The sequence below is a fragment of the Macaca thibetana genome, chromosome 7, assembly GCF_024542745.1.
Source record: "Macaca thibetana thibetana isolate TM-01 chromosome 7, ASM2454274v1, whole genome shotgun sequence".
NCBI lineage: Eukaryota > Metazoa > Chordata > Mammalia > Primates > Cercopithecidae > Macaca > Macaca thibetana.
In genome coordinates, this window is record NC_065584.1 from 17250922 (window position 1) to 17266717 (window position 15796).

The following is a 15796-nucleotide window of genomic DNA, read 5'->3' on the forward strand; positions in this document are numbered from 1 at the left end:
AGACAAGGCTATTGAGATTCCTAAAAAGGATGAGATTCCAAGTGACTTTCAGGAATCCGGTATGACAGCTTTCTTTCTTGCTGGATGAAGTCTTTTCTTTTTTCTTTTCTTTTTTTTTTTTTTTGAGACAGAGTCTCGCTCTGTTGTCGAGGCTGGAGTGCAGTGGCTGGATCTCGGCCTACTGCAACCTCTGCCTCCCAGGTTCAAGTGATTCTCCTGCCTCAGCCTCCCAAGTACCTGGACTACAATTATGTGCCACCATGCCGGGCTAATTTTTTGTATTTTTAGTAAAGACGGGGTTTCACCATGTTGGCCAAGCTGGCCTCGAACTCTTGACCTCAGGTGATCTGCCTGCTCGGCCTCCCAAAGTGCTGGGATTACAGGTGTGACCCACCGGGTCTGGCTGGGCTGAAGTCTATTTTTTTTTTTTTTTTTTTTTTTTTTTGAGACAGAGTGTCACTCTGTTGCCAGGCTGGAGTGCAGTGGCGCGACCTCAGCTCACTGCAACCTCTGCCTCCCGGGTTCAAGCAATTCCCCTGCCTCAGCCTCCCAAGTAGATGGGACTACAGGTGTGCACCACCACGCCCGGCTAATTTTTTGTATTTTGATAGACGGGGTTTCACCATGTTGGCCAGGATGGTATCTAGCTCCTGAGCTCGTAATCTGCCCACCCTGGCCTCCCAAAGTGCTGGGATTACAGGCGTGAGCCACTGCACCCAGCCAAAGTCTATTTTCAAAGGTAAAATGATCTGATTACAGCGTGAAGAATCTCTCTTCTACCAATAAGAAAGATCTATAGGCAGTGCAGACATCATCAGTATCATCAGAGAGTGTTACTGTGGTTCTTGCATGTGCAAGGCACCCAGTGAGGTACCAAGCTTATAAAACTCATCCCTGCCCTTTAAGTTCTCAGGACTTAGACTGTAACCAGGATGAAGCCAGAGACCATGTTTTTGTTTATGCAGGTTTTCAATTACATATTATTTGCTTATATTCTCAATACTTAACAACCATGTCTGGCATATACTAGTTGCTAAATAAATATATGTTGAACATTTTAAATCAATTAAAATAGCTGGAGAGAAAAAAAACAGTTAAATGAAATAAGGAAAACTTCTATTTTGTAATGTTCTTGTATTTTATGTATGTATATGTATGTATTTACTTATTTATTTATTTTATTTTGAGACAGAGTCTTACTCTGTCTCCCAGGCTGCAGTGCAGTGGCGTGATCTCGGCTCACTGCAACCTCCGCCTTCTGTGTTCAAGTGATTCTCATGCCTCGGACACTCGAGTAGCTGGGATTATAGGCGTGCGCCACCACACCTGGCTAATTTTTGTATTTTTAGTAGGAACGGGGTTTCTCCATGTTGACCAGGCTGGATGACTACATATTTTTAAGAAACGGAAGCCAGGCTTGGTGGCTCATGCCTGTAATCCCAGCACTTTGGGAGGCCAAGGTGGGTGGATTACCTGAATTCAGGAGTTTGAGACTGGCCTGGCTAACATGGTGAAACCCTGTCTCTACTGAAAATTCAAAAATTACCTGGGCATGGTGGAGCATGCATGTAATCCCAGCTACTTGGGAGGCTGAGGCAGGAGAATCACTTGAACCCAGCAGGCAGAGGTTGCAGCGAGCCGAGATCGCACCACTGCATTCCAGCCTGGGCAACAAGAGCAAAACTCCGTCTCAAAAAAAAAAAAAAGAAAAGAAAGAAATGGGGTTTATTCTATCACCAAGGCTGGAGTGCAATGGTGCAATTGATGCAGCTTTTTTTTTTTAAAAACTTCTGCAATTATTAGTTTACTATAATAGTATCATCCAGGACTCAGATGTTCAGTATTCCTCCTGAAATTACATAAACAGATGTAATTGGGAAGAATCCAAGTCAAAATTATATAACAAAACAGCACTTCATCACAAAAGCATGGAAAATAATCCAGAGTCCTCGTGTAAAGATGAGAACATACTTTTGTGTTAGTCCTTCAAGGACAGACTTCCCAAATGTTTTATTCTAATGATCCCATGCTCTGAGTAGATCGGTTACTCTTCACTTTGTAAATATAAGTGGGCTGTGTGAAATTTATTAGCAACTGATCAAGATTTTTGAGTTTCAGATATGGATGAAAACCATCTCAGTTTAACTTTAATTTACCCCCATTGTGATATGCAGGGTATATACACAAAAGCTTTTTTATCAGCTAACTATATGGGGGAAAGGTAAACACTGGACCAGGCACGGTGGCTCATGCCTGTAATCCCAGCACTTTGGGAGGGAGGCTGAGGCGGGGAGGCGGGTGGATCATCTGAGGTCAGGAGTTCGAGATCAGCCTGACCAACATGGTGAAACCCTATCTCTACTAAAAATACAAAAATTAGCTGGGCATGGTAGTAGGAGCCTATAATCCCAGCTACTCAGGGGGCTGAGGCAGGAGAATCGCTTGAATCCGGGAGGCGGAGGTTGCAGTGAGCCAAGATCATACCATTGCACTCCAGCCTGGGTGACAGAGCAAGTTTTATTTCTTTCTCAATAAAAGAAAAAGAAAAAAAAAAAAAGAGTATTTTAACTTTGAGATGTGTAAGTCAGAAACAAGTGTTTACAGAAGAAAAAGCTAATTTTTAGGCCGGGCGCGGTGGCTCAAGCCTGTAATCCCAGCACTCTGGGAGGCTGAGGCGGGCGGATCACGAGGTCAGGAGATCGAGACCATCCTGGCTAACACGGTGAAACCCCGTCTCTACTAAAAAAAATACAAAAAACTAGCCGGGCGAGGTGGCGGGCGCCTGTAGTCCCAGCTATTCGGGAGGCTGAGGCAGGAGAATGGCGTAAACCCGGGAGGCGGAGCTTGCAGTGAGCTGAGATCCGGCCACTGCGCTCCAGCCCGGGCGACAGAGCGAGACTCCGTCTCAAAAAAAAAAAAAAAAAAAAAAAAAAAGAAAAAGCTAATTTTTAAAGAAGTTTACATGTACTGAGCAATTGAAAAATAAATATATTTTTTAAATAGTCATATGGGAGATCATTTACCCTTTGAAAATCATCATGAAAAAATATGAAGCAATGCCACTTCTATGTGCTAAATCCTGGGAACAACAGATAATCTACCTATGCACACAGGTGAGGTATAGACCAGAATTTATTTTCTGGTGTCTTGTTTTATCTTACCGTGTGTTGATATAACATGATGTTTCATTTTTTTGAGATAGGGGCCTCACTACGTGACATGGTTTGGCTGTGTCCCCACCCAAATCTCATCTTGAACTGTAGTTCCCATAACCACGTGTGGTGGAAGGGACCCAGCAGGAGATACTTTAATCCTGGGGGCAGTTACTTTAATGCTGTTCTTGTGATAGTTCTCACGAGATTTGATGGTTTTACAAGGGGCTTGTCCCTCTTTTGCTTGGCACTTCTTGCTGCCACCATGTGAAGAAGGATGTGTTTGCTTCCCCTTCCACCATGATTGTAAGTTTCCTGAGGCCTCCCCAGCCATGCTGAACTCTCAATTGAACCTGTTTCCTTTATAAATTACCCAGTCTCGGGTGTGTCTTTATTAGCAGCATGAGAACACACTAATACACTGTGTTACTCAGGTTGGTCTCAAACTCCTGGACTCAAGTGATCCAAGTAGCTGGGATTATAGGTGTGCACCATGGCACTCCATGTAAAAGTATATATTTTTGAAATTTCATTTTGTTTCTTGTAATTTGCTTTAAATTGCTTTTTTATTCAACATATGTAATTTCTCTTTCATGGTCTAAAACTGTCTTTAATCATTTTGGTTCAGTTTTTACATAGATTCTGAGTGAAAGTCTCCCTGTGAGTTGTCTGTGAAGAGATTTTAAGTTATAACACTGGCTATAAGTAAAGATTTACTAAAGAAGACATAAAAGAAAAATAAAGACATATTATAGTTATTATATATAAATTTTTTAAACCTCAAAAAATAAGCTACAGAGTGACCTTATAACAATATTTATAAAATAAGAATTTTTAGACCAGTGTTCGCCAGATGCATCCTTTTATACAAGACAGTATAGTATATTATCTTAAACTCATAAATTGCAAAGAAATATGTTATAAATAAATCAGCTTCCCTTCGACTGTAATTTTGCCCTCCTCATTAATTTTTCTACATCTGGTTTCCATTGCAGTTCTATACGTAGCCATCAAACAGGTTGTCTTTATGATTTTTTTCTTTTAATTTTTTATTTTAATATAATATCAGCCTTACAAAAAATTTACAAGAATAGTACAAAGAATTCCCATGTACTTTTCACTCATATTTCCCAGATTTTAACATTTACCACACTGGTATCTGGGCTTGCTCTCCCTCTCTCTCTCTCTTTCTCCCTCTCTTGGCAGACATGATGCTCCTTTGTCCCTAAATGTGTCAGTGTGTAATTCCAGAAACAAGGTCATTCTTTTACATAGCCAGAGTACAATTATCAAAATCAGGAAATGGATACAACACCATTGTCTAATATTGCCTGTTCTATAGTGGTCATTCGAATTTTGCCAGTTGTCAATAATGGCAATAACGTTCTTCATAGCAAAATCCTGGATCTTGTATTGCATTCAGGTGTCCTTTCTCTAGTCTCATTTAATCTGAAATTGTTTCCCAGTCTTACTTTGTTTTTCATGATATTAACTAATTTACTGATTTCTAGCCAATCAATATACCGAGAATTTTTAAGGAGGTGAGTATGTTCCGAGAAACTGAATTAATCACTGTCAAAATGCTCAGGAAAATGCTTAGGTGCTAATTATCTTATGTTACATTCATTTAAAAAAGTATGCCCAAGGAAATGCTAGAGCAGAGGGTGAGCAAAAAAACAATTTAGAATTCTAAATTTTCCCCCCATTCTAACCCAATCCAATCTCCTTTTTATAGATGAGAAAATAGAGTAAGACACATTAGATGAGTGATCAAAAATCCTCCAGCTCTCCTGCTTCTTGGATCTCTGTACATTCCTCTATAGCATAATGCTTACTAAAAGTAGTACGTTGGTTTATTTTTATTAATTCCATCCACTGTGTTTGATTTGTCCATAAGAATTCTGCCCAGCAGTGGCCTCTGTTACATATTTATCATATATAATAGTTGATACTTGGTGAATATTTTAATGTTTATAATGTAATGCTTGTCATATAGAAGTTAAATGTGTCTTAGGGCCGGGCGCGGTGGCTCAAGCCTGTAATCCCAGCACTTTGGGAGGCCGAGACGGGCAGATCACGAGGTCAGGAGATCGAGACCATCCTGGCTAACACAGTGAAACCCTGTCTCTACTAAAAAAAAATACAAAAAACTAGCCGGGCGAGGTGGCGGGCGCCTGTAGTCCCAGCTACTCGGGAGGCTGAGGCAGGAGAATGGCGTGAACCCGGGAGGCGAAGCTTGCAGTGAGCTGAGATCCAGCCACTGCAGTCCAGCCTGGGCGACAGAGCGAGACTCTGTCTCAAAAAAAAAAAATGTGTCTTAGGACTATCCACATAGCATTTGGATAGCAGTGTGTTGATTTTTCCAGAACACAAGTGTAAGGTTAGCTTATTCTATACATCATGGAAGACAAGGTGCACTCCAGGTTATGTACTGAAGGAGGGAGCCTCTTAATGAGATACCAAGCTTTCCACCACAGTGTCCATGATAGCACAGAGGACTGAAGAGCTGTACTGCTGCAGGCCTGCACAGTGGCCTGATCTAGCCTACACAAAGCTACACATTGCTTTGAACCTTTATGCATTTCATGTTTGGCATTCATACATATTTTATGTTCTAATTATAAAGATGTTGAGCCCCATCCTCACCACCAAAATCAATGAAGGAAATAGTACTTATTTATTCTGCGACTTCAAGTACCCCATACATCATCACACCCCAGTTTGAGACGCACACAACTGGTTTATGAAGAGAGTTGTGGAATTCCATGCTTCCATGCGGAGTCCAGATAGGACAAGTGGTGACTCATGAGTGACTCCTTTGACAAGGAAAAAGCAATCTGTGGCAAACTGCAAGGATAGGGCTGGACAGCAGAGCAGTCATTTGGACTTTGATGCCACCATGAGGAATTGAAGAAATATTGGGAACAATAGGACTGATACAGATTGGGAGGAAGGAGACCAGGATTCGGGTCCTCTCTCTGCTACTTGCTTTGTCATGTGATCTTGGGCAAAGTTCTGACATCTGCACTCTGGTTTCTTTACATGGAAATAGGCAGGACTAAAGTAGATGATCTTAAATTTCTTCCGGCAATAATATTTTGTGATTCAATATGAATTAATAGCATGCATTAACCTGGTAATAGTTGCTATGTTTTTTAATTTACAAATTTAATCTGATATATGCCCCTAAGATTGTTACCAGCCACATGCTACTGATAATATGAGGGTTTTTTCCCAAAGAAATCAATGTATATACACTTTTAATTACTACTGTGAAATCTAGGCCTGCCATCTTATGGATCCTGAATGGTACTACCAGAAGGGGTAGTATGTCTGATGGTGTCAGGAGATAATTTTGACACAAATTAAGAGAATACCTGCTTATGTATATGTAGCTTGTATCCATAGGAATTTATACAGTATTTTGAAATTTATTTTCTTTTAAATCTGTGGGAAAAAAAAATCAAGTAAATCTAAGAACTTCCTCAGCCCCAATTTTAATTGTTTATTGATTCCAATAAGTATTTTCTAGGCAATATTTCACTTTCTAAATGGCTGGCTACAGGTAGGTCTTTTGCTGTTGAAATGTTTGGAACAAGAAACTGGTTCTTCAAGGTAATTGTGCGGAAGTGCTGGTATGTGTATTTTATGAAAGCTATGATCAGCTACTCATCCACGATTGTGAAACAGTCTTCCTTTTTTCTTTTTGTATAGCTGAAAAAAGATGAGAATAGATGATTTTCTGTTGCAGAAAACATTAGGGTGAGCATTTATGGAATTCACTTCCTCCACCCTCTGCTGATGCACTTAGTATTTATCTTCTGTCACATAGAGGATCCAAAACACAGAACTTCTGTTCACAATGAGCATGGGTAGAGTTAGATAGTGAAAACACTTTTCAACTCTTTCAAAGCTGTAACTTTAGAAATACTGTAAATAGGCTGGACACGATGGCTCACACCTGTAATCTCAGGACTTTGGGAGGCTAAGGCAGGAGGATTGCTTGAGCCCAGGAGTTTTGAGACCGGGCTGGGCAACCTGGTGAAACCCTGTCTCTATGAAAGATGAAAAATTAGACAGGGATGGTGGCGTGTGCCTGTACTCCCAGCTACTCAGGAGGCTGAGGTGGGAGGATTGCTTGAGCCTGGAAGGTTGAGGCTGCAGTGAGCCATGATTGCTTCACTGCATTGTGCTAGCCTGAGTGACAGAGTGAGACCCTGTCTCAAAAAAAAAAGTATATAAAAGACAAGGGAAAAAGACACTGATTCCCAGTTAAATTATGGAATTTGTCCCTAATTTAACTTTGGTTCAGTGCAAATCCAAATAGAATTGTTTTGCCTCCTTCCCACCAATACAATTTAAGACCCTGAAATACTCAAAGGATTGCTTTTGATGGGCATCCTGAGATTTGATCTGGGGCAAAATGGTTGTTCTTCTGTTTAAGGTTGCTGGTTGTGTGAAGCTTTTTAAACTGCATTTTGTTTCCCACTGGTTTTCAATTTACCTTCAGTACACTTCAGTATTTGTGGAGGTCCTAATCCCTTTCGAGTGGAAATGTAATTATAGTGTAGTAGAAGGCAATAGTGGGTAATGGCTGACAGTGCAAGCTCCTGCCATAACTAATTTTCATTGATACGGATTCCTACAACTGAATCAAACATAGGCAGCCCGTATCAATCAGAGAGAACTATTGTGGAGTTCTACCCAAACCATTTTAGCTTCTCAGGGCTCCATTTTTTTGTGGAATAGAGACATTGGCTGAGACTATCTCCTTCCTGCTGCCTCCCAGAAGGTTGATGCCAGGAGGTCCAAGACACATCTCATGATTTAATTACCAGATCCCCTTTCTTTAGAATTTCCTCTTGAGCTGATCAAGTCTTATTATTGATTTTTGGGAGTACCTGGGACTACAGGCTCATGCCATCACACCTGGCTAGTTTTTAAGTTTTTTGTAGAGATGGGGTCTCACTATGTTGCCCAGGCTGGTCTCAAACTCCTGGGCTCAAGCAGTCCTCCCATCTCAGCTTCCCAAAGTGCTGGGGTTACAGGCATGAGCCACCACGCCTGGCCTATTTTTTTTGTATAAACTGATTATATATTTAAGATTGTTGTAAATACTTTAAAAGTTTTAAATTGCTGGTCAAAGTTAAAAAGTATTATTTTGTAGGCTAACTCTGATAGTTTACTTAAAACATATTTGAGAAAGCTTTTTGTTTCTACTTCCAGTTACTCAAATCATGTTTCAGAATTTCTAAATCATGTACATTTGCTTTTGTTCTTTTTGTCCCCCCTTTATCAGGTGGCAGTGTTTAATAATCCATAGGCTATAGACCTCTGCAGGACTCTCTGGAATCTTAGCCACTTTGAATTTCCTTATAGCAGTGACATCATTTCTATTGCTAATTATATGTCAGTGCCCCTTTGGGGAATGCATTTATTCCTAAAATACACAGTCATAAAATTAAATGACTATACTAATTGCCAACAATATATTTTATAGAAATGAAATTTTGTTCACAAAAATAAATCACTATGGGAAAGATACCTCACAAATAGTGTTTTGTGAGGCTCTAAGTTTCACATAAAAAAGATAAGGTTTTAAATAATTCTGAAACATAGGGCTGGGCGCAGGGACTCACGCCTGTAATCCCAGCACTTTGGGAGGCCGGGGCAGGCGGATCACTGGAGGTCAGGAGTTCCAGACCAGCCTGGCCAACATGGCAAAACCCCATCTCTACTAAAAATACAAAAATTAGCCGGGCGTAGTGGTGGGCGCCTGTAATCCCAGCTATGCAGGAGAATCACTTGAACCCACGAGGCGGAGACTGCAGTGAACCGAGATTGCGCCACTACACTCTGACCTGGGTAACGGAATGAGACACCTGTCTAAAAAATAAATAAGTAAAATAAATCTGAAACTGGGCTTCAGTGAAGGACTGCAAATGTGTAATTTACATGTCAAGACATAAATGTATAGCCATCTATTTAATTTCAAAGTTTAGTTTACTTTCTCTCCTGCCACAGGCATGTTCCAGTGGCCATAAGTCCAGAAATAAAATCATTGCCAATTTTTTGCCTTTTACTTAATTATGCAACTAAAATATTTTTCTTTAGGCAATACTTTTGGGAGAACAAGGTACCAGTGTAAATTTAAATTGAGCCAGTTGGCTATATAGGACCTTGTGTAATAAGATGTATTTTAAAAGCTTGTTAAGCAGAATTGCTTAATAATGGAATAAGGGAATAAGTTGGCTAGAAAAGAAGCAAACTAGATCCTTTTTCATTTTTTTTTTGGTCCATTTCATCTTGCATAGATCCTATTTCTGTGAAGACTCAAGCATAAGTTGAGGATCATCCTTGCTATTCCATAGAATTTTTTTATTATTAATAAAAAATAATCCAGATGTACTCAGAGATCCTTTCTAAGAATCTAAGATTTTAGTAAACTTCAAATGATCTTTTATGCAATTAACCTTAACACTTTCAGAGGGTATGAATGGGGGGCATTTTTAGGGTATCCAGTCATTGTCCATGGAAATGTATCCTGAGTTGGGGCTATGCGGAAAAATCTGTTTCCCACCTTGGTGTCTTAAAGACATCCTGACAGTAGAGAGAGAAAAAAATCCAACTCCTGCAGCTTAATAAAAGCAATTATCCATTTCAAGTTTCTTTTCTTTTTGTACAATCTTCAGCAAGTTCTTTTTTAAAATCTTTTTCTTGAGTCAGGGTCTTACTCTGTCACCCAGGCTGGAGGGCAGTGGCACAATCGTGGCTCACCGCAGCCTTGACCTCCTGGGGCTCAGGTGATCCTTCCACCTCGGCCTCTGGAGTAGCTGGGATCACAGGCACGTGCCATAACACCCAGTTAATTTTCATATTTTTTTGTGGAGACAGAGTTTCACCATGTTGCCCAGGCTGGTCTCAAACTGCTGGGCTCAAGCGAGCCCTCTGCCTCCACCTCCCAAAGTGCTGGGATTACAGACATGAGCCACTGTGCCTGGCCAGGAAGTCCTTTTTAATAGGCTGCGAGGTTCATTTCTTTTATTGAGTTCTAGAGTTTGATCTTCCCCAAGAGATGACTATCCTTCGATAACTAGCCAGGTTTGGTGGCAGTACCTTGTAGAATCTGGAGGTTGGTTGATGGTGAAGATTATTCCATTTTAATTACAGCAGAAGAGTCTTGTGATCAGACCTCAAGGGCATGATTCTTCCTTTTGGGTGGATACCAGATGCACATCTTCCACCACCCCTTAGCATGCATTTACTTGAAAGAGGAAGTAGCTGGCTGCCAGTGCCTGCCCAGCGTCCATGCAGCACTGCATTAGAATTCCATGCAGCACTGCAAAGGGGTCTCGTTGACCAGTGTGAACTGTGGTTTGTTTCTGACCAACAGTAAGGTGACCTTTAGCAAAACTATGACATAAGAATGGTGAATGGTTTTTGACACCATTTACCATGGTCTTTACTTTTCCTCCTCCATGGTCATCAAGCCACAGCTTCCACCTTCAGATATTCAGGGTGTTTATTTATTTATTTATTTGTTTGTTTATTGTTGAGACTGAGTTTCACTTTTGTTGCCCAGGCTGGAGTGCAGTGGCATGATCTCGGCTCATTGCAACCTCTGCCTCCTGTGTTCAAGAGATTCTCCTGCCTCAGCCCTCTGAGTGGCTGGGATTATAGGCACCCACAACCACACCTGGCTAATTTTTTGTATTTTTAGTAGAGACGGGGTTTCACCATGTTGGTCAGGCTGGTTTCGAACTCCTAACCTCAGGTGATCCACCTGCCTCAGCCTCCCAAAGTGCTGGGATTATAGGCGTGAGCCGCCGCGCCTGGCCCAGGGTATTGATTTAGTATTCTCCACAGCATAATCTCTCTGCAAGCTTTCTTTCTGGAAAGGAAGTGTTATTAATATGCAAATGCAAATTTAGGTTAATGTCTTACCTCTCTCAGGAGCATGTACATTTCAAACTTTTCTAGTTATGGAATGATAGAATCATCTGGCAGCAAATGTATTCTAGGGCCCTTCTGGAAATTATATCAGGTTAAAGTTAAACTCTTTTTTATCCTGCCTTCTTTTAAGGTCTTAGCCTCCAGTCTCATCTCCAAGATGCCTCCTCCTCCTGCTCGCTCTCATTCATTTATCCAGCACCTATTTATAGAACTCCTATATGTGCCATGCACAGGAATGCCAAGATGAGCTAAAGAAAGGCACAGTTCCTGCGGTTTGTAGTCTCATGAGAGACTCTGGTATTGTCAAATAATTATGGGCAGCAATGTCAAGTCATTACTGTGGTAAATGTTATGAAGGAGAAACAGTGCTGTGTGTATCTAACCACCTGGACCCAGCCAGGGGGTCCAGGACACATTCCCTGGGAAAGGTTGAGCTGAGTTAAAGAGACAAAGGAAGTGGGAAATAAATTTGCAAGGAGAGGATTTGTAAAAGATGGTGCTGGCAGTGTTTTCCTCAGGATCCACTGCTTCTCTGCTTCCCTCCCACCCCTTGTGTGCTTCTGCCCTCAACAGAGTCAACATCTGAGGAGCAGGGTCACTTGAGTGCTCTCCCTCTGGCGCTTGACAGGTAAGGGATCACTGTGCCCACCGTCTTGCCCTCCTGGCTTTCCAGTGTGACAAAGCAAAGCGGGCTTCCAGTGTCTTAGATGGGAGATCCCCACTCCTGCCTCAAATGGGCCTTAGAACTGGGTTGATGCTGCAGGCTGGGACAGGGGGCTCCTTACTTCCCTATTTGTCAGTCTAATCTGGCAGCTGCTATGAATATAGAAGGATCCAAAGGGTCAAGTCTTTAGTAAGTCAGTTCTGGTAATTGCTATAGACTTAATGTTCATGTCCCCTCAAAATTCACGTGTTGAAATCCTAACCCCCCAGTGTGATGGTATTAGGAGGTGGGACCTTGGACAAGGATGGGGTCATGAGGGCTGGATGGCATTAGAGACCCTGGAAACTCCTACACTTCTTCTGCTATGTGAGGACACAGCCGGAAGACAGCTGTCTATGAACCAGGAAACAAGCCCTCACTAGACACAGAACATGCTGACACCTTGATCTTGGACTTCCCCGCCTCCAGAACTGTGGGAAGTGAACTTCAGTTGTTTATAAGCCACCCAGTCTATGGTATTGTGTTATAACAGCCCAAACAGATGAAGACTAATCTGAGTAGTAAATCATGAGACATGCCAAAGTGGCAAAATAGGTGATCATTCCCACTTTAAAAAAAAAAAAAACTTTGTAATTTTCAATCACTTCAAGGCATTCATCCTCCTCCTCCTCGTCCTCCTCCTCCTCCTCTTCTTTCTTCATCGTCTTCTTGTTCTTCCTCTTCTTCTTTTTGTTTTTGTTTGTTTGTTTTTTAGACAGGGTCTTGTTCTGTTCCCCAGGCTAGAGTGAAGTGATGTGATCATGGCTCACTGCAGTCTCGACCTCCTGGGCTTAAGGATCCTCCTGCTCCCCAGTACCCCAATACCTGGGTCCACAGGTGTGCACCCCCACACCCAGTAATTTTTTTGCTGCTCTTCTGTTTTGTTTTGTTTTTTCTGAGGCAGTGGGAAAAAAAGTTATATGATTATTTCATGCATGGCATAGTCCAGGTTCAACCCAGAACAAAGGCCATCGAGTCTTCTCCATTTGGGAGATGATTCATCTTGTTGTATTCACTATTTATGGCTCCTTTTGTTTTTTGAATTCTAGATTAAATTGATCCTTGATATGGGCATTCTGGGCATTCTCTAGTGTGTTCGTGTTCTAATGTATTTCATTCTGCATTTTCTACATCCAGTTTTGTGCCCCACGTATGCATGTGCAGGCTGGCTTTCAGCTGAGCCTGCTTGGGCTCACTGATGCTACTGATAATGAAAGACTGAGTCCCAACTGGTGACCAACTCAGGAACACTCCAGTTCATCCTGGTGTATATAGCCTTAGGGTTTCCATGAAAACCTTTCTTTTTAATTTTTGTCTTTTAAGAAATTACGGCCAGGCATGGTGGCTCACGCCTGTAATCCCAGCACTTTGGGAGGCCGAACTGGGTGGATCACTTGAGGTCAGGAGTTCTAGACCAGCCTGGTCAACATGGTGAAACCCCGTGTCTACCAAAAAATAGAAAAAAATTAGCAGGGCGTGGTGGTGCACGCCTGGTATCCCAGCGTCTTGGGAGGCTGAAGGGGCAGAATAGCGTGAACCCCAGAGGTGGAGGTTGCAGTGATTGTATCACTGCACTCCAACCTGAGCATCAGACCCAGTCTCAAAAAAAGAAAGAGAGAGAAAGAGAGAAATTACATATGCATTTCCTGAAATGTTTTATTGTAAAAGATTTTTAGGGTGCAATGGCTCACTTCTGTAATCCCAGCACTTTGGGAGGCCGAGGTGAGTGGATAACCTGAGGTCAGGAGTTCAAGACCAGCCTGGCCATCACAGTGAAACCCTGTCTCTACTAAAAATAAAAAAATTAGGCTGGGCACGGAGGCTCATGCCTGTAATCTCAGCACTTTGGGAGGCTGAGGTGGGGGGATCACCTGAAATCAGGAGTTTGAGACCAGCCTGGCCAACATAGTGAAACCCTGTCTCTACTAAAAATACAAAAATTAGCCAGGCATGGTGGCAGGTGCCTATAATCCCAGCTACTCAGGAGGCTGAGGCAGGAGAATTGCTTGAACCCAGGAGGCGGAGGTTGTTGCATTGAGCCAAGATCGTGACATTGCACTCCAGCCTGGGCGACAAAAGCAAAACTCCATCTCATAACAAAACAAAACAAAACAAAATTAGTCGGGCATGGTGGCAGGCACCTGCAATCCCAGCTATTCAGGAGCCTGAGGCAGAAGAATCACCTGAACCCAGGAGGCGGAGGTTGCAGTGAGCAGAGATCCCACCACTGCACCCCAACCTGGGTGACACAGTGAGATGCCATTTCAAAAACAACAAAAAAAGATTTTTAAAATACAGAAGTATTTAGGGTAAAATGCTAAAAAAAAAAAAAAAAACAAAACCTCTGCCATCTCTTTCTAGCACTCCCCTATCAACTCCATCCACTCTTTTCTCAGTGGGGTTTGCATCTTTTCAATATCTTTTCTGAAATACTTCTATATTTATGAATGTATATGAATATGTATGTTTGGATGTGTATGTATATACATACACATATATTCATGAATATAAATATATATATGTTTACATATTTGTGGGTTTTCTTACATTAACCAGTTTATATTGTACATAATATTCTATGTCTTGGTTTTTCTTTTCATATGTTTTTGGAGTCTTTATCTTCCTCCTCCCTTCTTCTCTCCCTTTTATTCTTTTCAATCACTGCAAAGTATCCCATAATACAGATGTATCATTATGTAACCAATTTTCCATTGATGTGTTTTGCTGTTAACAATAATGTTGCAGTGAACAGTTTTACTCTTCCATCTTCGTCCACATGGGAAAGTATTCCTTTTTTTTTTTGAGACGGAAACTTACTCTGTCGCCCAGGCTGGAGTGCAGTGGCGCAATCTCGGCTCACTGCAAGCTCTGCCTCCCAGGTTCATGCCATTCTCCTGCCTCAGCCTCCCGAGTAGCTGGAACTACAGGCACCCGCCACCACGCCCGGCTAAATTTTTGTATTTTTTAGTAGAGATGGGGTTTCACTGTGTTAGCCAGGATGGTCTCGATCTCCTGACCTTGTTATCCGCCCGCCTCAGCCTCCCAAAGTACTGGGATTACAGGCGTGAGCCACTGCGCCTGGCCTGGGAAAGTATTTCTTTAGGTTAGGTTCACAGAAGTGGTATCCTAGGCATATGTATTCGATTTTGGGGGGGAAAGATCTGTGTCATCCCTTCTGCCTCCACTACTCCCCCAAACCGTGCTGCCCTGGAACGCTCTGTTCTGCTTTGACAGGTCTTCCAAGCTTCTGACGAGGGAGCTGACCAGGGACTGGGGACTGAGTGAGCACCATGACAATGACTGCTTCCAGAATCCATTCGGTCAGAGATCCAAGATAGTCTAGGAATGTGGCAAAAGCAGAGGTGTCTTAGGAGGAACTGCTGACACCTCTTCCTGAATGTCCAGGAGCACAGATAGTGCTCTAGAAAGCAGAAAGCTAAGATTCTGGGCTTTGAAGGAGGATATAGCACATGTTGGAATCTTAGTTTGCTTTAGTGGAAATTAACCTCTTCCAAGCCTCTACCTCATGATATAAATTGAGACAATTGGCCAGCTTGTGTTTAGAAAAAAAAAGTTTGATTTCTATTTTACATCATACATCAGCATAAAATTTCAGATTAAAGATTTAAATGTATGAATTGAAACTAGAATGTATTAGAAGAAAATTTTGATGAATATTTATATATTCTAGGGATGGCCTTGACTTTTCTAAGCATGACATCAAAAGCAGAAACAATAAAATAAGCTGGTTTGACTAAAAGGAAATTGCAAAACCTTTCACATGACAATACATTCCAACATAAGCAAAAACTTAACGATGCACAACAATCTGTGAGAATATATTTGCAGAATATATGTCATAGATCTGTGTAACATCCTATATACGTATGTATGAAGAATTCTAATACATATATAAGAAGGCTGGGAACTATGGCTCACTCCTGTAATCTCAACACATTGGGAGGCCGATGCAGGAGGATTTCTTGAG

General features: G+C 41.7%; 1 protein-coding gene across 1 annotated transcript in view; it reads left to right on the forward strand.

Annotated features, from left to right (window-relative positions):
• The window catches only part of NRDE2 (NRDE-2, necessary for RNA interference, domain containing), a 188796-nt gene that overhangs the window by 88380 nt on the left and 84620 nt on the right, over positions 1-15796 (forward strand). The gene's annotated exons all lie outside the window — the stretch shown is intronic.